Source organism: Ambystoma mexicanum, chromosome 7p (assembly GCF_040938575.1).
Source record: "Ambystoma mexicanum isolate Mex_15411 chromosome 7p, UKY_AmexF1_1, whole genome shotgun sequence".
In the NCBI taxonomy this organism is placed as follows: Eukaryota; Metazoa; Chordata; class Amphibia; order Caudata; family Ambystomatidae; genus Ambystoma; species Ambystoma mexicanum.
This window is the reverse complement of record NC_090939.1, coordinates 324,260,062-324,286,698: the sequence shown is the minus strand read 5'-3', so window position 1 is coordinate 324,286,698 and position 26,637 is coordinate 324,260,062. Positions and strand designations below refer to the sequence as shown.

The following is a 26,637-nucleotide window of genomic DNA, read 5'->3' as shown; positions in this document are numbered from 1 at the left end:
GTGGATACAGTCCTTCCTGGCCAATAGAACCATGAGGGTCTTTTCTCTGGAGGCAGCAGCAGACCCTATCCCTATCACCTGTGGTGTCCCACAAGGCTCATGTGTTTCACCCACCCTTTACAATATCTTTACAAAGCCCCTCTTTGATAAACTGGATCGTCTGGGTGTCACTTATACAAACTACGCGGATGACACCCAGATACTCCTCACCATCTCGGGCAATTACAATACTGATGTAGCCAGGATCAATGAAATCTCCGTCATTCAGGCATGGATGGCCACACACGGCCTCTGCCTTAATGACGAGAAGACTGAACTGCTTATTTTTGGCTCACCGAACAACTTACAAAAGCTAAGTCCCAATTACTCTAACATCATAATTGATGGCAACACTATCCCGGTCGCCAAAAACGTGAAAACACTCGGCTTCTATCTTAATCAATAAGAAACACCAATTGGCTAAGACCAATATATATAGAATGGAAGAAATAGAATAAGACAATCGGATTTGTCTTATTCTATTTGTTCCATACTCGATTTACTGAGCGATATATTCGTCTTAGCCAATTGGCGTTTCTTATTGATTTCATCAGTCTAAATACGTCCTTCAACGGGTACTTACCTACCGATTTCCAGTTTGGTTTTCTATATTTATTGGCCATTTCTATTTCCTCATGCCTTGAAGACGACCCAAGTGTCGAAACACGTGTCGGCTATTCTTCATCTCATTTCATTAAAATACTGTATTTTGATTGTTGTTTCTTATCTTAATGGTGCTTAGCGCAATTCCATCCCCTACATCATATAATTGGTAATATAATATCAACCTGTGTGGCCAGGTTGACCGGGATTGGACTGCTGCTTACACCGTTCCTTGGATTTATTTCTCTTTATATCTAAACAGTGATAAATAGCGCACATGTACCTTGTTGAGAGTCCACAATTCTTGTACTCTGTTAGCTATCACCCCCACTGCCTTTATTTCCTGTATATAACTGTTGTTCAAATTGTTCTAGTATCACTGCTTATTACCTTGTACTGTTGCCTTGTAACCTGTACTAAGCGCCCTTATACTCCCGGGTCCAGAGTGCTATAGAAATAAAATAAACAAACAAACATTACAGCAAGTTGCATGAAAAGTAAGGTACATCGTAGTTATAATAATTGATGATACAGTGGTTAACTATCTACGATACTATATATAATAAACGTTATGATAATAAGTATACCAATCTCTTAGTATACTATTAATCGTTCTATATACCTGCAACATATTAGTTGAAACATGGCGACCGGTTTTGCTACCTAGGTGCAGTCCAATTTGAAGAGGCTCTTCCGTAGTCCCTCTTCTATTTCCAAGGGTCAGTGAAGCAGGAGATCAATATAATTAATAGCGTAAAATAATACTACGGGGCGCTAGTGACAGACAGGTAAAAACAAACATTTGGGCCACGAAATACAATATTATTATTTATTATTCAAATTTAAATATTTAACATTAAATGGAACAATTGTAGCTTATCGTCATCGTTAGATGAGCGCGGCCTCTTTTGGGTCTGTTTTGCAGGGTTCGGTTTCTCTTGACTAGCTCTGGTGCTTGTTTTCCGAGTTCGACTGTAGGCTGTGGCGCGGTCTGCAAGTGCTCACTCAAGGCTCCTCCGGAAGTGAAAGGCCCGGTGACCCGGTCCGTGCCTCCTCCTCCCGCCGACCCACTGTTTTGTTTCCGAGGGTCCTGTGAGTCTTGAGACAACAGGTGAGTGACAGCAGTTACAACCGCACCCACTGAAGCCGGACCACTGCTACTGAGACGGAGTCCCAAGACAATTGCGGGCGGGAAAGCTCAAATCGGATCATACTACTTCATGTTCTACTAAACACTCCACTTAACATTACCGCTGCACACATCATGGTGTGGGGGCGATGCTGCTTACCCCCTTACTCGTTTTTCTCATGTCGCTAATACGCATGGTGCGCCACGCCTAAGACATCCTGTCCATGTGCGTGACATACTATGCTTTCTAGAGATTGTATTGCCTAGTTGAGAACCACACGTTTTGCACATGGACTACCGTGCTTCCAGCACATAGCACCAAACAAGTGGTACGTACCATACATAGGTTAAAAATTGTATTTGTGCTTCACACAGGGTGTTTTGGGAATGCACTGCGTAATTCGATACCCTTCACGTGTTTACTACCTCATTTCAGGAGTCAGACGTGCCCCTTTAGACATCAGGATCACGACTTTTACTGACATTTGCAGTCACCTCTGTGCAAATTAGAATTATGCCTTTGACGGATATTTACATTCGCAACCGTGTAATGTTGCCCACCTCAGCGAGCAACTGCCACGCGTATGGATGTGGTGTGACACCCACTGTTTGCACATCAAAGTAGAAGTGTGGGAACGGTTGTCATTCCGCTTCCACCAGAAGCATACATGCCAACATTCTGCAACTAAAAAACGGTAGGATTCTTCAAGTTTCAAAAACAATAATAAGCATACCAACACATCACAGGAAATAACATTACCTGCCATATGGCCATGAACAGAGCCGGTGTCCGGGCCTTTCAATCTTTTCAATTGGAAGAGCCCTAGCAACGGGCCCCTTGATTTATTTATTTATAAGGTTTTATTTCAGCTAGGACGGGTGGAAGAGTTGTTAGTTATAGTTTCAGATAAGTATGGGGGTGCTGTGTGATTGATGCATTTGTGTGTGAGAGGGAGAATTTTAAAGTTGATGCTTTCCTTGACTGGGAGCCAATGGATGAGTCTTGCTGGCCTGTGAGATATGGTCAGTTTTGGGGATGTGTAGTGCAGCGCGGAGGGCATTATTTTGCACTATTTGGAGCCTGCTTAGGTTTTTAGTCGATGTGCCTGCCAGGAGGGCATTGCAATAGTCCAATCTGGCTCCTATAGTAGCTCTGGCTATGGAGAGGCAGTTGGGCGTGGTAAGGTAGGGTTTTATGACATGAATGAGTTTGGTGGTCAGAGCAGATGCGGAGGCGTTGGCGCTGGTTTGTCTGGTCATGGAGAGTGTGGCGTCTAGGTAGACTCCTAAGGTCTTGACGGCGGAGGAGATGGGAATGCTAATACTGTCAATGATCATGTGAGAGTAATCGGGGCTGAGTTTGGTTAGTGTTTCCCTGGGGGCTAGGATGATGATTTTGGTTTTGTCTCAGTTTAAACAAAGACCATTGATCGCCATCCAGGTTTGGATAGTGGAATAGATTTTGAGGAGGGCTTCTGAATCTAGATAGTACTCTCCGGTGAGGGGGAGGAGAACTTGCGTGTCATCGGCGTAGTTAGTGTAGGCTATGTTGAGGGAGTCCAGTAAGTCAAAGAGGGGTTTAGTGTTGGCAGAGTTGTATGACCCCCGCAATACTTCATGCAGTACTTTAAATGTGGATTTTGCAGTGCGCACATTACAAGCTGCACTACTACTGCCCTTCAGGGCGTCATCTCCCTCATGCCTCTGTGGTTTTTTTTTTTTTTTTTTTTTTTTTTTTTTTCTTTCTCCCTCCGGTTGCTCTAAATTAGCCCCTTGCTGACAAAGAAAGATCAATTTATTTTCGGTGGACATTTAATGTTTCAGCTCCCTGCTGGCTGTCTGTTCGTGATAGTCTGAGGCTATTAACTCCCTGGCTGTATTTCTTTGTCTCCATTATAACATATGGACCCCGCAGGTGCCTCTGACTTTTGGTCTCCACTTTAAGCAAGGGTGGGCCCCAACCATCATGTTGAAATGGGCACCCACAAGCAGTGATGCATCTTTAGCCGGCCCTCAACCACAATGTTCTAAGCATGACTAACAATGCAAAATACATTTCAGAGGTTTCGGGGGAGGGAGGAAGATCAGGATAGAAAGGACGTGAGAAGCATAAGCAGCAACAAATTGTTCAAAGCAGGAGTGACCGGGGCAAAGAGAGAGTGAGAAAGAAGAATTAGAAACTTCAAAAGGAAATGGAGAGGGCAAGGGGTAAATTGGGCACCCGGTTGAGACTGAAGCAGGAACAGGGAGTCCAAGGTGAGGTTGGCAGTTGACGGGCGTATGGAGTATGTACATGACTCGAAGAGCGTGCAGTTACGCAATGGAAGTTCTGATGGTTAATTGGTGATACGTGTTGGGTGCGGGGGGTGGGAGAACACAGAAGGGGAATATCTGTACTTTTTACAAGTGATAATGATTACAAGTGATAATGATCATTAAAGTTAATGTAAAAGGAGCATAAATTTCAAGCAAAACATTAGAATAAAAGAAATGTTATATCAAGCTGGGACTCTTTGCACCCGTCACCCCGTGCCTCATATTACTTTTATAAATAAAAATGTTTGCCTGACAGAGGGACAGAGTCTTAAAATAAACATAATAATCAATTTCTAATATTTCAAATACAACATATATATTTTGAAAATTCACAGAACTAAATAGCAGTGGCTGTCCAGTAAAAACACAGATAATTCAGTAAACCAAGACCAGCACCATGGGAAGCAGAGGTAGAGGGGGAAAGACACAGAGTAGCCCCGTAAATGGTGCTGGTCAAGATACGCGACTCTGTCCCTAGTGTGGCGGACATGCTCCTGTTATCATTTTTCTCAACCTGCCAGTGGCTCCTGCCCTCTTCCCTGTGCTCTCTCAGGCAGATTCTGGGGACTTCTGTATCACATTTTGGGAGGGAGGTAAATTGAGAGGCAGGGGTTGTATAGGCAGGGTTTGACTCTGCAATTGGCACTGACTGTACACAAATGTGAGAGGCCTTCTGCACTTGATAAGCATCGAAGGAAGTGTGTGCTGTGGTGTGCCAAGAAGCCTGTGCATGCTGTGGATTGCTTAGTGCTGATCTTTATTCAATTTTTCCAAGAAAGCTGGGCTATGGTCCTGGCTGTGTCCTATTTACAGGCTCAGTGGGCAGCTATTCAGGCTTTTTGGGAGCCTTGGATTCGGAGTACCAGCTGAAAAGTGTATTACTTGCCAGGCTTATCGTCCGGTGTATGCAGGTGTACTACCATGGGATCGTCCTTTGGTGGCGTGTGGCTCACAGGACTCGCCTTTTGAACCACCGTAGTCTGCGGACATAACATTCCTGACTTGGAAGTACATGTTTCTAGTAGATATTACTTCTGCCTGCAGGTTGTAAGAGATTGCGGCGCTGTTGTGCCTTGTTCTGTGAGTCTGGTCGGATTCGATGTATTCTCTGGTGTGATCTGGGGTTTCTTCAGGAAGTAGACAGACAATTGAGTTAAGTTTAGGTTATGAACTTTTATATAAAATAAAGAGGTTTGGTAAAAGGCCTATCTGGCCCTATGCCACAGTGGGATTTCTCTACCTAACTGAAACTAATAGTCTGTGTCAGGAAGTCCAAAGCAAAAGTCTGTCTGTGTCCCAAACCTATACTTGCCCTTGCATGTAATTGTATATAATGTGCAGGGATATCAACATCAAAATGAGTAGTGTTGAAATAAAAGTTCAGTGCTTCTTCCAGCTCTTGATTGGAAAAGGGGTTTACCTTCCCCAAGATTCAGGATAGTCCACATTACCAAAAAGAGGGGGGTCCCTTCCCAAGCGTTTACGTTTCTCAATGTTCCAAAAAAACACAATTCCTTGGGATACTTCCCAGCTTTTCTGGCTTGGTTGCCTTTCACCAATATTACAAAGTTCAGTTCCTTAATTTCAGATCACACAAGTTTTCCTTTATGTTTAACCGCAAGCTTATTGATGAGTTAGGTGGCTTTTCCTTAGGTGGGTTGTCGGACCACACGGTCCACCCATCACAGGTCACCCGACTGATATACCTTACTTGCTTCTTCACAGGCACACTGCCAATGTTTTAGGTTCAGTGTTACTTGGCTTGTTCTCATTTCATATCCTCTTGGAGTTTTCTCAGTACTTGTTTTGCCACTTCACTTGTTGTACTTTCAAATATTCTTAGTGCTTTTGCCAATGCTTATGCTTTCAAGATGCATAGTTCCTTATTATTCTTATGGCACTTGCCAATGCTTGTTCTCTCAGTTTACACAGTGGCTTTTTATCAGAGCATTGCACCAAACTGCTTTCAATCCAATTGGCATTCAACCACACTTGCTTTATTTCAGATCAGTATTAAAAAAAAAAAGGTTTAATTTTATTCCAATCAGTGATATTGAGTAAACAAACGTCAAATTTCCAGTTTACTCTCCTGCTGGGAATTGGCACCCTGTGTTCAGGCATATTCACAAGTTGAAATATTACTGTTTTTTCCTGACCCTCTCTTGGCCTTATTTTTATCTCATTTACAGTTCAGTATTCATAAAAACCTTAACCTGAGAAAACCGAATTATCATGTCTATCGAAAGTATTTAGTTCAAGCTTGACCGGCATTCAAGTTGCCGAAACGGGATGCGACCTGCACAAACCACGCAGTCCACACCACAGCATCCTGGAGTCTCTCAGGCTTCGCTGGCTCACCGGGTACACTGTCTCCAGGTGCTGTTCTCCGGCGGCAGGCTCGCTGTGTCTGCTCCTTGCTCAGCTCGCCTCTCATACTGGATCTCTGCTTCCTTGGTTGAATGGAGAGGGAGTGTCTCTGACTCCAGGAGATAGGCAATGCTCCTGCTACAATCCGCTTCAGCTGCAACGATTCTGCAGATGGTAGACGCTTTAGGCACGCTTCTCCCTGTCTTCACCTCGAGCTTCTCTTGCAAACAATCCACAGGCGATCTCCTCCTTACCTGAGTGGACCATTTATACTGCACCCTTTGCGTCGCCTGCAGTCAATGTTCCTTTACTGCATAATGGTCTTGGTACTCGGCATCACTCTTCTCAACCCAGTACCAGAGTGGTGTATACTGGGAGATGGTTTTCTAGAAAAATAAGGTACTGACTGGTAATATCCTAGAAAGGCCTGGGAGATATCTGACACCTTTTTTATAAAAAGGGATATGGGGGCGGAGGGATACTGTCTCACCAAAGGGTGCCTCATCCCCACTCCCCAAGTCTCCGCCGGCGCCACCCAATTGATCCTCCATCGCATATCCACCCCCAGGGTCGGGATCCGAGAGTGACCGCCTTTACCTGGCCACCAGAGAGGAGGATATATTGGGCAAAGAAGTGAGGACGCCCTCGGATTCCTCACAGGTCATTCTAGTCATTGCAGTAAGACAGCAAGTGATCAAGAAAATGAGTCATTTCAGGGCTCTTCCAAATTGTCCTTAATACAGCAAGGGGCCAGGACAGTGAGAATTATCACTGGGTCCATAGTACATATCCTAGTGAGAGAGCAAAGAGATTGAGCGTCCTTGCCTAGAGCATCACCTTTCGTCCCAGTGAGGAGCTGTAAAGAACTGAGGGGGGTCTCTGTACTTCTGCCCTCTATATGGCAGAGCAGAGACACAGAGCACCCCAGCCAAGTTTCTCTATTGTGGTAGCATTGGACGAGCAATCGAGGCTTAAGCTTTCAGGTGATGCAGGCTGGTTCTTAAGTACAGTGAGTCCCCAAGCCCCACAAAGGAATGTCTACACACTGTTATGTGCTAAAGTTTCAGAGGTATCACAATTAATAAATTTGTACTCTGGCAATTCTAATATGGCAAATGTATGAAATGTCTATGTGGTACCACACTCCGCTTTAGATTACTTTAAAATGAATCAACTGCTGACAGTTATAATGGAATACAAATCATGCAGCAAGGTGTAAAAGCATAGATCATAGGGAGGAAGTCAAGTTCGGTTAAACAATGGTAGAATGCTTTCTCCAGCTACCTAGTGAGGACCCCCTCATCCCCCTCACCTGGGCAACCTGTAATAAAAGTATTAACAAGCCCAGTCCATAAATGTTTAATCAGTCTTGTTTCCTGGTCAAAAAGTTCAACCACCCCAATGCTCCTGGTTTGGAAGAGTTTCTTCGACAGATCCCTCGAGGGTCGGCTCTTTAAAGCAGGAGCCACATGGCGTCGAGATCCTCGAAGAAAAGTGGAACACTGGCGTTGAGACACTAGCTTCGACATTTGCAGTGCTCTTCGACAATCGTTTGTGTAAATCCTGGGAAGATGAAGCATGCAGTCCACCTCGATGCAAAGTGTTCGGTGCCACAAAGAAGGCTCTGATGAATGTGGGCCCTGCAGCGGGCTTGGAGGGTCGGGAGTTGCTACGGCAGTCATCTGGCCTGTCGGTGCCGCAGCATGTACCGCTGGATATCTTCAGCGATCGGGACTCGACCACGGGCTGCACCTTGGATCTTCACTTTGACAGTGTCCTCGGGACGTCTTTGTCGGCTTCAGTTGGCGGAAAACCCACCAGCAAATTTTCTTCAGTAGCAGACGACCTCAACTTTCTCCGGCGGGACAGAGGGGTTGCCAGTGATGGCAAGGGAGCCCTCTGTCAAAATGTTCTTAGGCAAGGTGGAGCTTTGCGGCTCCGGTCGTCGAGCAGCATGGTGTCAAGCTGTTCCTGCTTCTGGGCGACACGACTCGGCTGGCTTCCAGCAGTTACGGAAATCCTCAGAACCCCAGTCGACGACAATGGACTTCTATGTCCCGACGCTGTACTTCAAGAGTCTCGGCATCCCCTTCGTAACTCGGGGAGAGTTCTCCTAGCCAGGTCCTCTCTCAGATCAGTCCTCGATGGACTCTTCAGCGTTGACATTTCGTCGAAGGAAATGCAGCAGCAATTCTTTTTCTTCTAGCTGGGCTTCAAGTTTCAACTTCAGCTTCTGAACAAATTAGTGAGAGGTCCTCAGATATACACATCTGTCCCTCATTCACTCTGGCTGAGCCAGGCTCAGTCATCCATTTGCACAGGACATTCATGCAGGCAGGCAGCCAATCGGGCTCACATGCATTCAGGCTATTCACGTCCACCCAGGCACCCATAACAAGGAATGTGGATTGGGGCAAGCACTCAGCCTTTCAGCACACCACTCAGCATTCATGTCAGTTTCGGGCAGGGCTGTCTCATTCATTGTGTCTCACACACACAGAAACCAGACCTCCGTAACATAGAATGCATATTGGTCACACACTCTGTTCACCTAGGTCCCACCCCAAGGGTGTACTTACAATGTACAGTCACTGGTAAGGCTCCAGCCCAACAATACCATATCTGGTTCTTCCACCCAACAGCCAGTCAGGGCTTCCCAGGGCTTTAGGAAACAAGGTTATGTTATTTTGCATTTATATAGCGCCTTATATACCATTGTTATGGTCTGAAGGCGCTGGTAGGTTGAACGCCCTTGGGAACCGAAGTTCAGATCAGTAGAGAGAGTCAAAAGGTGCGTGTGAGCACCGGGTATGTGTGCAGCTCGTGCGGTATTCGTGTAACAGCTGCTTCTTAGCGGTAGGTGTGGTGGTTGAGAGATCAGGGGTATGTGTTTGTTCTGCAGGATATATCCTGACCGGATGTGGCTGCGTTAGGCCTGAGGAGAACGCCTGGCTGGGGGGTGTAACCAGCAGTGTTTACTTGGAGTGATGTGGAGTAAGCGGCAGATGTTGGTATGGGAACAGTTATACCGAATGGTGTCATAGTATCTCTTGTGTTCTAGCTGAATGGTGATGTAAAGGAGAGAGTAAGCGTGGTGGTGTGATATGATGGATTATATGCTTTTTCAAACGTTCTCTGCATTCCAGACCATACTATATACGTCACACGATTTTATGCGCTCGAGTCAATTTCATGCACTCCTATCCACTCCGTGCATCCTAGTCTGCTCCATACACTCTGCTAACGGGCAACAAGAGTCAAGATGGCCCCTGTGGCCTCTTGGTTTCTATCAGGAATCCACCGATTCTTATGGCAGGGCCTGGGTATCCCAAAATGGAGGATACTCTGCGCACCTGTCGCATTCATTCAGCATGGAGCTGCCACCAGCCCATACCCTGCTCCATGGGTAACACATAGTTGCCCAAAAACATACTTTAGGGGTACAGGGTTGTACCCCCATCCATGGGTGCCATAAGGGTATCGGAAGGGTCTCTGTTTACCATGACCAAGAAGAGGAAGAGCTGCACTGCCAGGGGTCCTAACTGGACTCCTGTGCAGAAAATAATGCACAACACACATAAGGGGGTACAGGACGAAGACATGGAGGCTCTGTCTCTCCAATGCATTTCCAGCATCACTGGGGCCAAATAATCGGAGGAATACTGAGAACGGGAACAATAAGGAGGTTGATTCTATTTCTCAGAAGATATAGTTGATCCTAGAGAAAGAGATATTTTTCAAAGACTTTGGAGAAAGGTAAAGTGACAGAAACTCGGAGTCATGCAACACAGGAAAATACATCCTTGCATAGGCGGGGGGCCAGGGAGTTCGAAAAGTCACCTAAAAGAACTGAATGACTTCATGCAACGGATAGCCAAGAACGGTCTGAAGAGGGAGCCACTCCAGGAGAATTGACTTATTCTCCTGGACTTTAGGTTAGTGGTACGATCACTGTAGTTTAATTTTGACTGGACAGACTTTTTTTGACGAGCACCCTAATTTAGTTGTGTTAGACTGGGAACCCCCTAGATTAGGGAAAGTGAGGCATTTTCTTTTTATTTACAATAAATACTTCCTGAAATGGCAAATCCTAGTCTTTTTTTTTCCTTCTCACCCTCCACTAGTCCCACGCTAACCTACTTTCTAGTTCCAACAGTGCTCCTATATTAACATATTCACAACCTTCCACGATGCTGTCCTGTCCTTTCTATGGCTTCCATCTTACTTCTGCACTTGGCATACTTTTTCCCAAAAATTATTTACCCCACCTCGCTCTCTGTCCCCCGTTTCTCAAATAACATTTTGTCTCCACCCATTTTAAATTTGACAACTGAGTTAAAAGTCAGTGCATAAAATGTGGTTTACCAACCTTGCACCCAAACGTATTAAACGGCTTGTTCACTTGAATTCGGGAAATACTTGCATGTGTACACAGTGAGTGTAAAGTAGACCAAGCAAGTCTGACGCCAGGCTTATAGTTTTTTTTTTTATTTCTTCCTAATGATACTTAAAATGTTTGCATAATTAGCACAACTTCATTTAACTGCTTGAAATACTGCTCTGCTTCACTGACTGTTACGAAGTTAAATGGTCTAAAGAAAAATGTAACATCTTAAACAAAAACCTTTTGTGTAAAGTATGCTCTTGGTTGGTTGATAGGTGCATCTAATTTCTTTTAATGAAACAAAACATACGAAATTCTACAGAGAATGTTTTTGTGATTACCAGTAATTATAATGCAAAATGCACTTCAGTTGATGATAGTCGTTTAGGCAACCAATTATTAAAAGCAATCAAAGCAGGAACTGAGGCAGTTATTTGGTGTTGTACATTGTTCTGTGCTGCTTCCTATGTGAGGTTTTTCATCGGAAGCATCAGGCAGGATGTGCCGACTCAGGAAGTGCTGTTTCCTGTGACCCAGGACTGCAAACAGTTCACCTCAAACACTACTCTGATTTGAGTACAGTGATGAAAACGTTTGACAGCAGTTATGCGTCATGCTTATTAGTAAAAATAGAATGTAAAGAAACCCTTAAATACCTATATAGTTGTTGTGTTAAGAGATTTTTCAGAACCTTCACTGATGTGGTGTTCTGAGAAACCAACTTTAGGTGTAAACAGTTTACACTTTTGAGCAAACTCTCAAAGGTAGAGTGACTGAGCTGTCGTGCTTAGATTGGGGCTGAGGGGCAACACCAAGATGGGTTTCCTACAACTTTATAATTTAACACAGACCAAGCTATATACAATTGGGTAGAAAATGTTAAAAGTAAATTCTGAAGCCTTGCAAATGGCTAGTGTCCTGCAATAGAAGATAACGATGTTTAAGAAGCCTATTCCTACCGTTTTTAGAGTTCTGTTTCACTGTTACGGGTAGAAATGTGTAGAAAGGCACTGTAGAAATTTCCCAGGCAGTTGTACAGCTACAGAGTGTGTAGGCTACCAGTCCCCAGGTACGTGATGACCGTTGAGAGAATTAATGACCCATTCTCCACACCCTATGGCTTGATAAGGTAGTTACTTTATAAATGAGGCCTTTACACCCAGTGGGAAAGTGACGCTTGAAGAAGTAAGGTACCTTGACCCCCACACTTCCAAAACCAATCATCTCCCGGGATAGGAAATCTGTGGGTGAAAGTGGGCTTGCAATGGATAAAGTTGATGAAGGCACACAGGCTGTGGGCTTTGAGGTTTCCACCAATAGTTAAGTCTGTCCTTGCATAGTCGCCTGGACAGGGTGAATATGACTCAATTTCAGTTCCAACAGCACAAGAGGACCCCTCGGAACAGCAGACGTTGGTGTGATCCAGGATAGGGTTGACTGGCTCTCCTTCATGGTGAAAGATGGCAGCAGCAGGTTGGGGAAGTCCAAGCAGAGTTCCCAGGTTGTCGGCAAAGTTCTGTTAATGGGATGTAACAATGCCCATGCATTGGTGCAGTCCATTTCCAGGCAAGTGCAGGCCAAATACAGATCTGTTTTTGACTCCACCTTGGAAAAGCGATAAATACAGACCAGCACCTCCAGGCTATTGGTCCCACTACTCTAGAGGAATGCACCTAGTTCAGGCCTTTCTAGAAAAGTTTAAGGCAGCGGTTCAGTGTGCAGTGGTTGGCTTGGACAATGCAGCAAATGCCCTCTAGTGGATTTCTGGCTGTTCTTTGGCATCAGATACTTGGATCTTATGGTTGACGATCTCGAAAGGCTACAGGCCCTCTCCCTTTATCCAGATTTCGGAATGGTGGATGCCCCAATCCACCTTTGAAAGGGACCTGCAAAATTCATACAGGTGGAGGTCATTCAATCGGGGACAAGTGACCTCACATTCTGCTCAGCAACAGGTCATACCCCCTCAGCTCCGAGTCCTACCAAGAAGAGTCTTCGGAAATGCCCTTGGACCGCCCAGTGGCTGACCAGTTCTGAGTTCAGGCCTGGAACTTGGGGGATCCTCCGCTTGTGCAACAAGTTACTTCTGCAAAACTTTGTGGTCCTAGCCTCAAGGGGAAAGGCTGACCACGGCAAGTGAATCCCTTTGCATCTCCGTGCACAGTTGGCCATCGACCGAAACCTGCGTCCAGTCTCGTCCTGAGAGGGGCCCTGCATTGATTTGTGCTGCATTTTCCTTGCACCGGCAATAGTCACCAAACGGAGAACTGCTCGAACCTGCAACCGCTGGGAATTGAGGGCTGAGGCTTATGGCGGGAAAAGCGACCCTGGACCATCTTCAACTGACTTGCCAAGTCCTGTGAAGAATTGGAGTACAGGGGGTGAGTTTTAGCGATGCTTATCTGTACACTTGACTCCAATTTAAAAGTGTTAACTTTTAGAAACTTTGATATTACTTTGGCTTTGCCACTGCTTGTTCACACGAGCAATCCGAACGTTGGGTACATGTCTGTTAGTCAGATAAACGTCCCCTAACCATTGGAACTGTTCACTTGACCCGAGAGACCCTACCTTCGTTTTTTCAAGCGTAAGCAAACTATGGAACTGTGCTGAACATTTGGGCACAAGGCCCCATATATTTTAGGGATGGACTTCTGAAGTTAGGATTGAATCTCTGTGGACTTGTAGTGCTCATGCTAATCTGTACCTGCCTTTGTAGGGGTATGCTAAGTATTTTGCACTACCCTAGTGATTATGTATATGTATCATATCTTTAGTGTTGTGTGATATTACCTGTTAGTAGTAATGTTTCACTGTGTAATTTGGCCATAAGTAAATAGTATTTGTATACCTGTTTCTCCAAGTGTGTTCCTTGACTGCTTCACTGTGTGCGCTCATTGTGGACCCCTTACAAGCTCACCACCTCTTGAGACTTAGCCTAGACCACTCGCCTTGCTACCTTGAACTGGTTTGGCTACAGCTTCCAGTGTTGTCCCTGGCACAATACCAGGATGCCCTTCTATACATCTGTCCACCAGGCCAGAGAATAGAAAATCAGTCCTATCGGCTCTCGTGCAAGCATATTGTAAAAGTGCAGTCTGGGTACCTTCCAGTTTAGTGCAATGAATTCCCGTTGCAAACCCTATCTTCCATCACGAGGACACAATCCACGTCCTATTTGAGCTGTGCAGCCCTATTCTGCTGAATCAGACTATTAGAAAAAATCCATGGTGCACTTCTACAATACAGGGCCTCGTATCCTAGACAACAGAACTGCCTGCCCCAGTCCTACAAATAAGGTGTGAATATGCCACTTTTACTCCCTAAAAATAGGCAAATACTCCCCAAAAATAAAAATAGAGTAATAATGCTCCCAACAAAAATAGAAAATAGACACATAAGGGCCCATCCCCTGGCTCCTGGATATGCTAGGACCGGTAGTGCACACAGTGCCAGTGGAAGAACTGTCTGTTATTGCTGATCCAAAGTGGTAAAATTGATCTTTTTAATGTGCATAAATAACTAGTTGCAAAGGATGTTTTCTTACAAAAACATTGTGGCTTTACAGTTAAAACCTATTTTACTCAATCCTTAATACTCCCATTGGGAATGTCAATTACTTTTTTACTCCATAAAAGAAAAAAACATTTTATTCCCATCTTTAAAAATTGGGTAGTAAAATACTCCCACTCTAAAATCGTATCTGGAGCACTGGCCTGGCCCATGCTCCGATTGTTATCCGCTCTGGATCAAATAAGCAGTTGCCAATATATTGTGTTCCAAATATAACTAAGCGCAGATTTAGTGGTTTCGCTCCATGTGCTTTAATGTCTGTGGCGGTAAGGGAGGGAGTATGCCACATCCTTTTGCCTCGTTCCACACCTGTAATAGCAGTGGCGCCAAGGTATGTTTATATAATTTTATAAAACTCTGCAACTAGTCCCTCCGACCCCAGGGTCTTGCCAGATTGAAGGCCGAAATAGCCGGAATCTCTTCTAGAGTGAAGGGCCCATTCAGGGCTTCTGTGGATCGGGAGCATGATATTAGATATGTTTTCATATCCACATGAGTTTTCGCATGGTTTGAATATAGCATACCATAAAATTTAGCAAAGGTCTCGCATATAGAGTTGTCTGTATGGATCACACCGTCCAGCATTTGTACATGTATTGTTGTCCCAGTGTAATTTGATTGTACCACCCGGGCCAGAGCCCTGCCCGGTCCGTCAGCCTCCCCTTATCTACGTGCTATCACTGGTTTATTAATATAATAGGTTTACTGTTCAGCTGTTTCATGAAATGTCACTATGGGCTCGAAATTAAGATTTGATGAGCAGGAGCTAAACGTAGCTCCTGGGTATCCATCATTAACCAGTGAGCAGGAGCTACCATTGGGGAACCACGAGCTAGTACATAGCATTCCTCAAATCTAACTTCAACATAAGATGTAAAGTAACATTTTGTGACACCTTTTACTTTTCTTGCCCTATAGATGTGTCGTAATGCTTATTTATAGAATTCATCAGTTGGCCTGCAGAGCCAAAAGTAGCTCCTAGTAGCTGTTGGTGCCAAGCTAACCAGGCTCTTATAGGCTACAAGCAGGAGCTAAAAAACTCCCAGCTCTCCTCAATTTTGAACCCTGTACTAGTTTCGCTTTAATCGAACCTCTCACACTCATTGTGGTCACTACTATGCTGGTTCTCGAGGGTGTGTATATTAATTACTTGTGCTTGCAGCTCCCTCCTTGCTTTGCAATACTCTACCGATGTGGATAGAGCTGCACCCCCCCTTGCCCCCGATGAACACCTTATGTTTTCCACCGACCAGCATGTAAGGAGACCATGAAGGTATTAATATTCTCATCCAATGTCCATCGAAATGCTATGTCGAGTAGTGCTAGTGTGGTTAATCTCAAGAGAGGATGGTCTGCGCCCAATTTAAGCGTGGGTACTATCGGGGAATGGGAGTATGTGCAAGCTAGCAAATGATAGCCCTCCAAAGGATGCAGTGACAAGAAGATTAGCCAGTAATCAATTTGGGACATCATGTCATGTACCGTGGAATAATATGAGTAGTCCCTGAGATGCGGGTGTATGCCTCTCCAAGCATCCGCTAGTTGGAAATGATCCATGATCTGCTTGATGGCATTCACAGCACTCAACAAAGGTCTCTGAGAAGCCGTGGAGCGATAAAGTTCTGTAACTAGTATGGTATTAAAGTTTCCACCCCATATTATCAGGAGATCCTCTGTAGCATCAAGGATACAGGACAGCTGCCTATAAAATACAGTATTGCCCAGGCTAATACCGTAGCGGTTTACAAGAAGCACCAAGGATTTGGTATGCTTGAAAAGCAGGGTATTGTGAACTGGCACCTCCCCGTGCTTGTGAAGTATATTATCTGCATCTGCCCCATTGGGAAGCAAAGCCTTCTTTGACACAAACTAATGCATGGGTATCTTGTGGCATAGGTATCTGTGGGGCATGACACTAGATAAACGCACCTATCTTCCTAGTCTTGGCCAGCTTATTAAAGCCCCAAACGTTCCAGGAGAGAAGCCTCACTGGGACTGATGCTAATGGGCGTGCCATGGAAATGAGTAAGATGGGGCTACCTCCTGCATCATCTTCCTTGTATCTAAAGGCATCATATGCTGATGTCAGTTTGATAGCACTGATCACATAAGGATAGGTCATGTACATGCTAAGGGATTATATACTATCCTATCAGTTCTGCAAACTCCCCATCTGCAGGGGAAGCCAAACACCTTAAACGATGCGCCAAAACCAACGACCAGTCCGTCGGCACTCCACTCAACTCAGAACTACGGTCCGTTCCGCTCAGCCCTTGTCGCAAGCCGTAGATCCATCTGCTCTGTCCACTATATTCAGGACATTCTTTGGTTTCTTTGATGAATTGGATCCACGACTTACAGGGGAATACTACAGCATTTGACAATCCCTAAGGAGGAGCTTAACCGGTTCATCTGCGTGCCGATTGCACTGCAAGGGAAAAGTCAGAATAGATTAACACCCGGCTGGATTTGTACCGCTGCTCGTCCTATTCCACGGACAGCTGCAAGATGAGATCTCTGTCCCTGTAGTTAATGAGTCACGCAATGATGGTTCTAGGCGGGGCCCCTGGTCTGGGTGGCGGCTGCAGGGCTCTCTTTCTACTAGAAATTGGAAGGAGACTGTGGGGTTCACTAGAACAGTGGTTAAGGTGCCTTCCAAACCGTTTCCATAGAGCTCTTTGGGGACGTCTCGGGTACATTGCTACATCAGGAGCGGGGTTGAAGATCTTCATGTTTCATCTGGGAAATTGAGAAAGGAGCTGGTTTCAAAGGTCCGTTTCAATCTTGGAAACTCTGTCCTCAGTTTCTCTAAACCAGGTCTCAGCAATTGTGATATGGGTGGTCTCTTTCTCCAATGTTGTGCAAATAGAGTAGATATTTGCAGACAGGTCATCAAGTTTGGAGTTCACAGATTTGAATCCCAGCCCCATGGGCTCCATGGTAGGATCCTGGCGAGATTTCACAGAGGCACCCTCAGTATCACCCTCTCCTGTTGTTGCCACAGCAGCTGCTGGGGTCAGGGTATTGGTAAGTGTCCATAGGGTCATATTTTTTTATTATCCCTCACGGTCATGACTTCAGGAGCTGGGGAGTGTCAACCAGCAGGCTGGTAACCCCCCACGAAAGGCCTCTGGCTGGTGTTGGATGTCGCTGCTGTGGCTCACCCAAGGCTTTTCAAGCCACAGAATCCTTGTCAAATCCAGCCCGATCTGCCCAAGCCTCTCGTCAAGGCTACCTTGGGTAACATGCAAGTCTGGCTTGTTCGCCAGTGGCCGGGTAATGGGAGCCCTCACTGCAGTGGAGGCAGCCACTGGGCCAGACTGAAAGGTGGACCGCGCAAGGCCTTGTCCAGGGCACTGGAACAGTCACTGCCTTGCCCCGGTCACAGGCACCGACCACACTGGTCTGCCAGCGAGCAACAGCTAGGTGAGCTCGCTTGAGTCGGGTACCAGTGATCCACTCCACTCCACCCCAGCCCGCGGCTATCAACCGCCTCGGCCTCCATAATTTTTTCACTAGGGAAGCTGGCCTCAGCGGGTCATTCTGCGGCCCAGGCTCCGCACGTGGGATCTAATCCGGTGTGACTGCCAGGGTCTCGGATCATCCAGAGGAGCGCAATGGCCGATTTGGCCACTACCAATAAATTGAAGCCCTTTATACCGAACAGGGGTTCCAGGGGTGTCCCCTGCTCCCCATGTTCAGTATAATGGGCTTTCGAGGTTGCAGGGGTGGCCCCCCACTTCCAGGCCATTGGAAGCGGGGGACTTGAATAAGGAAAAGGGGACCCTGCGGCATCAGCTCCAACTCGCAGCGGAGGGACGGAACTGACACCACAGCGGTATAGTTGGAGCGCTGGAGGCCAGTGAAAAAAAGGTAAGTGCGGGTCAGGGGATTGCTACAGGTCTGCTGACCGGACAGAGATTTGGGTTGCTTGCTCGAAGGTCAGTAAAGATTTGCGGCAAAATAGACTATTACTTCGGTAAAACACAGATCCGTTTTGAACCAGCGCAATTGACTGATCTCTAAAAAGGTTTTGTTTATTGACTGATTCATCAACAGGTATGTTTTTAGAGAACGAGTAGCAGTTTGTCACACGAGTATACATACACAAGAGTGACAGCTGTGTACATTTTGGGATACTTCGAGCCTTAGGCGTGCATCGATTCCCAGACACATTTCAGTACTTCTTGAAAGTACTAGAAACCAAGCACTTTCAGAAACATTGTGAGTGAGCCCTTTTGCTGATTAACTGTAAACCCTAATCTTTCTGCATGGTACTGCGTTCATTCAAGCCATCTCGAACGTGTATTTTGGAAATGTCAACTTTCTCTAAAATTAGCCTTCCTCTGCCTTCTTCCTATTCCCTTTTCTACTCTATAAGATTACGTATTGAGTCCCCGTTGGGGCACAATACACCACACTTGGGACACAACTTACCTCTGTAAGACCACTTTGACGCTATATTAAAGCTGGCCAACATAACCTATATAGTGTGGCAGGTCAGAAGAAGAACCGAGACTTGGTCTTCTATTTTAAAAACTTTTCAAATGAACAGATGCATACTCCTAAATTACCCTAAACTATGGAGTTTCCCTACCTAAAACAAATTTACTAAGGTGGTTGTCAGTGAGTCCAAAAGGAAGATATGTCCTCTGTCCAAAAATAACCTATTCTGTCCTTAACCACTACCAAAAATAAAATGAAGCACAAGAGAATGTGGTCTGCTTTTCAGCATAGTCACTTTAGTAACTCATTCGTAGGTAGTGCTTGGCAACTACTTTAATTAGTTCATACAGTTTGGAATTGGGGCTTTTTAATTCCTCTCTCGTGTCCTTGACACCTTGGTTCCTCCTTCAGAGGGTATTTTTCTCTTTCTCCTTGTTTATCACACTTGCCACGTTTTCACTATTTAATCTGCTGTCTTTTCCCTGGTTTGGCCAGATAGGAACATTCCCAAAACGACTTTCCTCTAACACTTGATAGTTACTGGGACGAGAATGAGTGTTCAGTAATTATTCTCTTGGTTCTCTATTTTCGTTTCCGTATTAGTACAGGTATCTGGGTTCAAATAATTCCCAACTTTCTGTTATTTCATCTTCAATCAGACGAGTATGAGTGCTTTTAAATAACCTTCCACTTGTTGGGGAGAATTCTGAGCAATTTACTAATTCCTCTCTACCTTAGAGAACGCCAGCACTTTTGCTGGATTCTAGGACTTTACATTTTTAACCTGTAGAGAGTGAGACCCTTTTTCCAACTCATGTATTTTTCTGTGATTTGGACTCTGTGTTTCTTGTGATTATGAAGTCTGACAAACTCCATAGGCATCATCTTTACAATGCGTCACACAGCACCTACAGTGCAGTGGCACAGGGAACTCTCTTAGATTTCCCAAAGGTTTAAATACCTTTTCTTGGATAAACTACTGTTTCCAAGAGCAGTAAAGTGAAATGTTTCCAAGAGCAGTAAAGTGAAATAGACTATCTACTTTTGTAACTATCTAGAATCAACACATACTATTTTACAATAGGGTGCTGGAGGGGTTACTTAGTATCCCCTTTGTCTAGTCTCTCATGTAACAATTTTATGTTACCCTTTCTACAATTAATGGCTGGTGGCAGTGGTTTACTTTTTACTACCATTGTGTGTTTTTACCGCAGGCTGCGTTCGCATGCCTTGGTAAAGCACCTACGGGTGCCCATTTCGTCAAGATGGCCCTGGACTTCTTTTTTCGCCATTTCCTGCTGTAAAGGTCCTTATTGAGATGTACTCTGCGCGCCAAAACAGGTTTGGTCCCTTTGTTAGTTTTATATTTGGTGGGATTCGCGAGTGGAGCCCGGCTCTGGCTCCAGCGTGTCTGGCAGGGGCAGGAAGTGAGGGAGATCCCCAAAACTCCCTGTGCTTAATCCCCTTGGTTACAGGAATGCACCCAAAGGTGATTGGCTGGCTGGCTGGCAGTCTGGCAAGGCCAGCCACCCTGCTGTGTGATTGACAGCTAGGCTGGAATGAACGGGAGAAACCTGCTTGGAAGGTAGAGTCGACCACTGGACGAAGTAATCTGAAGAAAGAACTTGGAAGAGACGCCTGCTGCTGTGCTGAAGCCCCAAATTCGTTTTGACTAGAGAAGCCCTGCAAGGATGACTCCTCACCTTGAGTTGGTGGGACCAATCGACTCCAAAGTGAACTCGTTTGGTCATCCTCTCGGAGGTGGACATCCTCTCGGAGCTGGCTGTACATCTACTGCTGCTGGAACCGAAGTGCCAGGGAGAGGAACACCAAACGGAGTGCATCACTTTTAAGACGGACTCGACCTGCTGGAAGATCCCCCGGACTCCATGTAAGCAGTACTGACAAAGCCTGAGCCACCTCAACAGAGTGCTGGACTCCAGATGTGAGGAAAGTCCAGAGTGGTATCCGTGAGACTGTGGTGGTGCTATTTGCTGAGACGCGAGTAGCTGAAACCGCAAAGTGCTGCTAAATGCAAGTTTGTCCTTTTCTGTCGCTGACTATCCGGTTGTGTTGCAGAAGTCCTCCCTCTTGTCCCCGTGACTGAGGCACAGGAACAAAAGGATCTGCAGAGCCACACAGGAACTGAAGCCAGCTGAAACCATTTCTTCTAACCAAAGGTACTGTACAGTCTAAGAGAACTTGCCTCTTGTCGTTGTAGCCTTCCTTGATCTCAGTTGGGACTTGTCTTGGTTGCTTCCCAGCGTGTGGCCCTACATTGATTCTACTTTTTCTACAAAGACTTCTGAAACATTGTGCAATACTCCTATTCACCTACAAGAAGTGCTTCAGCTCACCTAGACTTTTGTTCAATTGACTGTGGCTGGCCTGGCTCCCTGAAGAACTCTCCTTTCATGTGACCTTGTGATTTACCTTTCCTTCCAGGAAGAGGTTAACTTACTTTGCATTGGGGAGGGATTCAAAAGTACTTACCTGCTTCAGAATAATTGTGATCTCTTGTTTTATTCTAGAACACTTTTCTTTGACATACTAAGTGTGTATTTTGGATTGTATTTGTGCGTTTCTGATATATTGCCCCTTTGAAGAAGGCTTATTCTAACCGACTGTTAAATAAATTAATAATTGTTCAATCAAGAAACCTTGAGTATGTTTTTTTTTTGTATACTTGTCACTGTGAATCTGTTACTCCCCTACTGCTCACATTGACCCTTCTTGAGATGAGCCTGGCTGCTAGTCACACTACCAACCTGTGTAGTACAGATTTATACAAAAGGTTGGGTTCCTATTGCCAGGAGGTCATGGTTGTTGTAGTGCACCCAAGTGTACTGCTCCAAATCTTGCTTACCACACTTCTTTGCTAACTTCAGGTCCTCAATGGGACGAGTATGCTTCTTCCATTCGTTATATTTTGTATCCGTCCCGGTTCTCCCGCCTTCCCCGTTACCTTTTATTTCTTGAAGTTGGCGTCGCTGGGCCTTCCTTCAGGATGGGGATTCTTTCCTCCTTTCGTCAGGCCGTTTTCTTGGTTCTCAGTTTCTCTTACGTTGTACCCGCTCCTTGCTGTGATTGGGTCTGTGGTCTGTGTTGTTGATGGACTCAACAGTCCACCGCCTCGCAGCCACGCCACCACCTAGACTTAGGTTGCAAGCCTCAGGGTTCCCTCCTTCCTTCAGCTTCTCTTGTTTCAGGTTTGTTTCGTGTTGGCTTAGCACACCAGCTTCCTTCCAAGCTCAGAAGCTGCATGTCCCAGTCTTTCAACTCTCCTCGCACAGCTGATTTGAAACTCCCAGCCTTCCCTCTCTTCAAGCAGGACTACTCTTGGATTTATGGTGCATTGCTGGGTCTTCCCCGGCAGAATGCCATAGTCCGCTGTTTCCTGAGTACTCTATTACTTGCACAATCTTCTCAGTATTACATAAATATTATTTTCTTATGTTTTAATGTTTCTACACCACAATAGCCAACATTAGCTTGTTCCTCATGTCTTCTTCTGGTAGAAACTGTTATTGATGGGTTGTAGGTGAGTGATTCAAGAAGTTACGCATCAGACGGGAGTGCCTGTCCCCAAAGGGGATGGAGGGGTCTCTCCCAGTGATGTCCCGATTGCCTCTACCACTAGGCAGGGTATCGCGTAGCGGGCTCATCTCCCTAGCCTCACAGGGAAAGGTTCCCCCTGGGGAGAAGTGACTGAATCCTGCGATTCGTCTCAATAGTCAGGAACTCCCAAAGACCTTGGGTTGAGAGCTTGGAGAAGCCGTGATGAAATCTGTATGCTTGTGTTAGGCAAGAATCGATGTAGTAACCCTGTGGGAGAGTACACAACCCTTGTCCTCTTGGTACTAGGTAGCCCACCTATTGGTAAAGGCCTGTACTACACAAGTTGGAGTGACTGAGCAGCCAGGCTTATCTCAAGAGGGGTACATGTGAGCTGTAGAGCGGTAGCAATGAAATCCACAAATACAAGTATCCAAATAACACTAATAAGTTTTAAATAAGCATTCTTTTAAAAAGGGCAATATGTGTAGCAATCAAATACACTTTAAAAATACTTTCTCAGAATCAACACAAAGCAAGTAGCTACTCTAGAGATGCTTCATATGCACTTCCTACACCCTGAGGGGACTTCACTAACTAGGACAGTAATGGCATTTATATATCACTTGTGTACTTTGTAAATTGTGAGGTTGGTAGAAAGGCAGGAAAAACGTTAAAAGGGTTCTCGGAGCATGTGAGCACTTTAAATCTTCCAATGAAGTCTGCATGAAAACCTTTCCCAGCAAATATTAGTTTAAAACCAATGCATCACCTATGAGGGACAGTAAGAATCAAAGTCAAATGGAATAGAAGAATCTGCAGGGAGCCAGGACAGCCAAAGTCCATTGGAGCAAAGTCTATGGTGCTTAGGCACTTCTTAAATAACTAGCTTTGTGCAAGACTTTTGAGAGTTTGTTGAAGTAATATCGCTGTAGGGTCACAAGCTGTTACAATTATGAAAGTTAGAGCTGAGATCATCTCTAGAAATGCAGCCACTGCAATAAAACTGAGAAGACCAAGCTACAGACACTGAGGTAAGTACCCCAAGTCAGAACAGTACCTTTTGGTTAGAAGAGGGTCCAGCTGGCTTCTGCCTGGTTGCAGCGATGCAGATCCTGTGTTCCTGGGCCTTAGTTGTGCGGACAAGAGGGCGGACGTCTGGGGACACCTGCGGCAGCAATTCGATGGTCGGCGGTAGATACGGCTCTTTTTTGGATCAGCGGCACTTCACGGTTTCAGCGCTCGTTGAACAGCTCCACTGCTTAACTCGTACCCCGGTTGGGCTTCCTAGAGTCCTGCACTCTGGTGAGGTGACTCGAGCTTGGGTCGTCCTGCTTCGGGAGAGTCCTAGGGAGACTCCTGGAGCTTTTGGCCGGCTTAGAAGTTGCACTCGACTATGGATTTCTTGACTCCGAGCACTGGGTTCCTTCAGCAGCAAAGAAGTACAGCCAGGTGGGGACGGTCTTCCAGCAAAGTTTGTCTTGCGGTTAGTTGGTCCCACTAACCCAAGGGAAGAAGTCATCCCTTCCGGAGCATCTCTTGTCGATCAGGAAAAGGAGTATCATCACGCAGCAGGGCTTCACCGGGCAGTTCAATGGTTGTCATGGCCACTTGCCCAGGGTCACAGGAGCTGCACCATCAGGTTGTGGGAGCAAGGGACGTGCATGGTTCACGCACGTCCCTTTGGGATGATTATATGCAGGGGGGCCGGTTGGACTCAGTCCTGGCGCCTTTGGGGCCAGGCTCATGGAGAAACATAAGCAAGACTCTTTATTATGGGCAGGAGTGCTCTTCAGGAACTTTCCACAAGTGTTCAGTCAGTCTGGGTGTGGCTTTCTATCTTGAGCTGCACGTGCAACTTCAAGGAGTGGCAAGGTATGTCAAGCAGAAGAGAACTAGCGCGCGTGGCCTTAAGAGCTCGGCTATAAAAGCCAACCCAACCCCAAGGCGCATGCTTCACGTTAATCTGAATTTGCATGAAGCGTAAAGCTCACCGCCGCCTGGGATAAATTAGGATTTACCTTTTGGGAATCCAGTCTCCTGCCCATATGCTTACCTCCTGGAGTGAGCATTCACCTGCATTCTTCTCCCCTGAGCCTGGCGTCCATTCTTCATCCTCCGGCACGCAGGACTTCAGTTCTGGGCACCGCAGCACGACATCTTCAAGGCAGAGCCTGTAAAAGGACAAAAGGCAAGGTTAGATATTACGAACTTTCAGTTTGAGGTTGCGCTTGCAAAATTCTTTGCGCTTATTCTTAAAAGCTCACTTGCCTGCTGCTGGACCGCCGGGGGATCCTCTGCTCCTCATCTGGAGCCACCTCGTGCTTTGTAGCTCTGCTGGGCCGCAATCGCACCTATTTGGCAGAAAGATAGACATTACAGAGCTGACAACCGGCTGTGAGAAAGACATTACAAATACTTCAAGACAAAGAGAAAACTGTAAGACACTTACCAGAAAGGCGTGGAATAGTCGCAGATGGGCTGAACACCACGTATGAAGGACCAGTGAAGGAACTCTGTCCTCATCCTAAAAGTGCCCCTGCCAGAAGTAGCAGGACGGAGAGCTCACCATTAATAATCTACAGGTGAGCCTTAATGGGTCGATGAATGCTCACGGAAACGTTGCTATGGGAAGAAGGGTTTGAGAGGGAATTCACTCACAGGCCAGAAAACTTGCGTCCACTATTTACGCAGGAGCAGTGTTCCAATTCATTGCAGCAGCCCACAGCCTATTTGCAGCGTGAGAAAGCAGACCGAGGGGTTCTACTTCCTGGGAGGGCTGCAACCATGCCCCAACGTCCCGGCAGAGACCAGGTGAGCGTAACAGTCCAGGAGGATTCAGCAAACATCGTTCATGGTTTCTTCATCAGGATGTCCTTCCCAGTGTTCGAATGTGTCTTCAGACCCTCACCTTTTAAGCAGGTTTCTCCCATTCATGCACAGCCTAGCTGTCACTCACACAGCAGGGTGGCTGCCCTGCAAGGACAGCCAGTCAGCAATCAGGACTGGTTGTGTTCAGAATTACTTGGAGACCAAGGAGAGGGGAGTTTCTGGCACCTCCCTCCCTCACTTGCTGCGCCTTACAGACACACTGGAGCCAGAGGAGGGTTTCAGTATTGAATCCCGCCAAAGGCAAAACTAACAAAGGGGTCAAACCTGGTTTGGCACGCAGAGTAAAACCCAAGAAAAACCTTGCACACAGAAAATGGCGTGGGGAAAAAAAAGACCGGGCCATTTTGACACAATGGTCACCCATAGGTGTGCTATACTGCATCTGAGTATTCAGCCTTGCAGTAAAAACGCACAATGGTAGGAACATTAAACCACTGCCACCAGCTATTTAAAGTAGTCATGGTAACATAAAAAATGTTACATGAGTAAGTAGGATAAGGGGTTATTAAGTAACCCACTGAGCACTCCACATAAGATGGTGTGTGCTGAATCTACAAAGAGAATAGGTAAGTAAAGTCAATTTCACTTTACTATTCTTAGGAACTGTAGTTCACACAAGAAAAGGTATTTAAACCTTATGAGAAATCTGAAGGATTACTCTGACACTGCACTGAAGGTGCTGTGCGTCATCATACAAAAAGTAGATGCCTATAGAGTTTGTCAGACCGTGTGGAATTTGGGTGAGGAGATAACATTCAAGGGAGAAGCTATGGTCCCATAGTTCTCTATGAAGTCCCTGTAGTACCCAGTGAAACCTAGAAAGGTTCACTTGGGAGTAGTAGGGGTGGCCCAGTATTGTACCACTTGTACTATGCTAGGCATTGGCCTTATTTCACCTCATCCTAGCTCATGTCCAAGGTAGACCACTTTACTCTGACCAATTCGACATTTACTAGCTTTTATGGTGAGCTGGACCTGTTTCAGAGCCTTCAAAACATATCCAGGTGGTGAAGATGCTCTTCCCAAGTGGGGCTGACGCTGCAATATCATCCAGTCATGCCATGCAGAAGTCCTCTAACCCATTCGGAACTTGATTCATCATCCTCTGAAATGTAGCAGGTGCATCTTATAGTACAAAAGGCATCACCTTAAACTGGTAGATGCCTCCTGGGGTGGAAAATGCAGTTTTTTCCCTCGAAACCACCCAATAGCTTAAGGTTAGGGCAAATGTACTGAGGAACTTGGCTGAACCAAGTTTGTTCACCAGCTCATTTGTCCTGGCTAAAGGGTGGGCATCAGTCGTGGTTACTGTATTAAGAGCTCTATAGCCAAC

At 45.8% G+C, this 26,637-nt stretch overlaps 1 protein-coding gene across 6 annotated transcripts in view; it reads left to right on the top strand.

The window, feature by feature from the left end:
- Positions 1–1,553: 1,553 nt before the first annotated feature.
- GABPA (GA binding protein transcription factor subunit alpha) overlaps positions 1,554–26,637 on the top strand; it is a 560,071-nt gene continuing 534,987 nt past the window's right edge. Inside the window, exon 1 of one of the 6 annotated variants that reach the window (XM_069636386.1) lies at positions 1,554–1,753. The gene's annotated coding sequence lies outside the window, so the exon portion shown is untranslated. The other 5 variants (XM_069636381.1, XM_069636383.1, XM_069636385.1 and 2 more) reach the window with 5 other exon arrangements.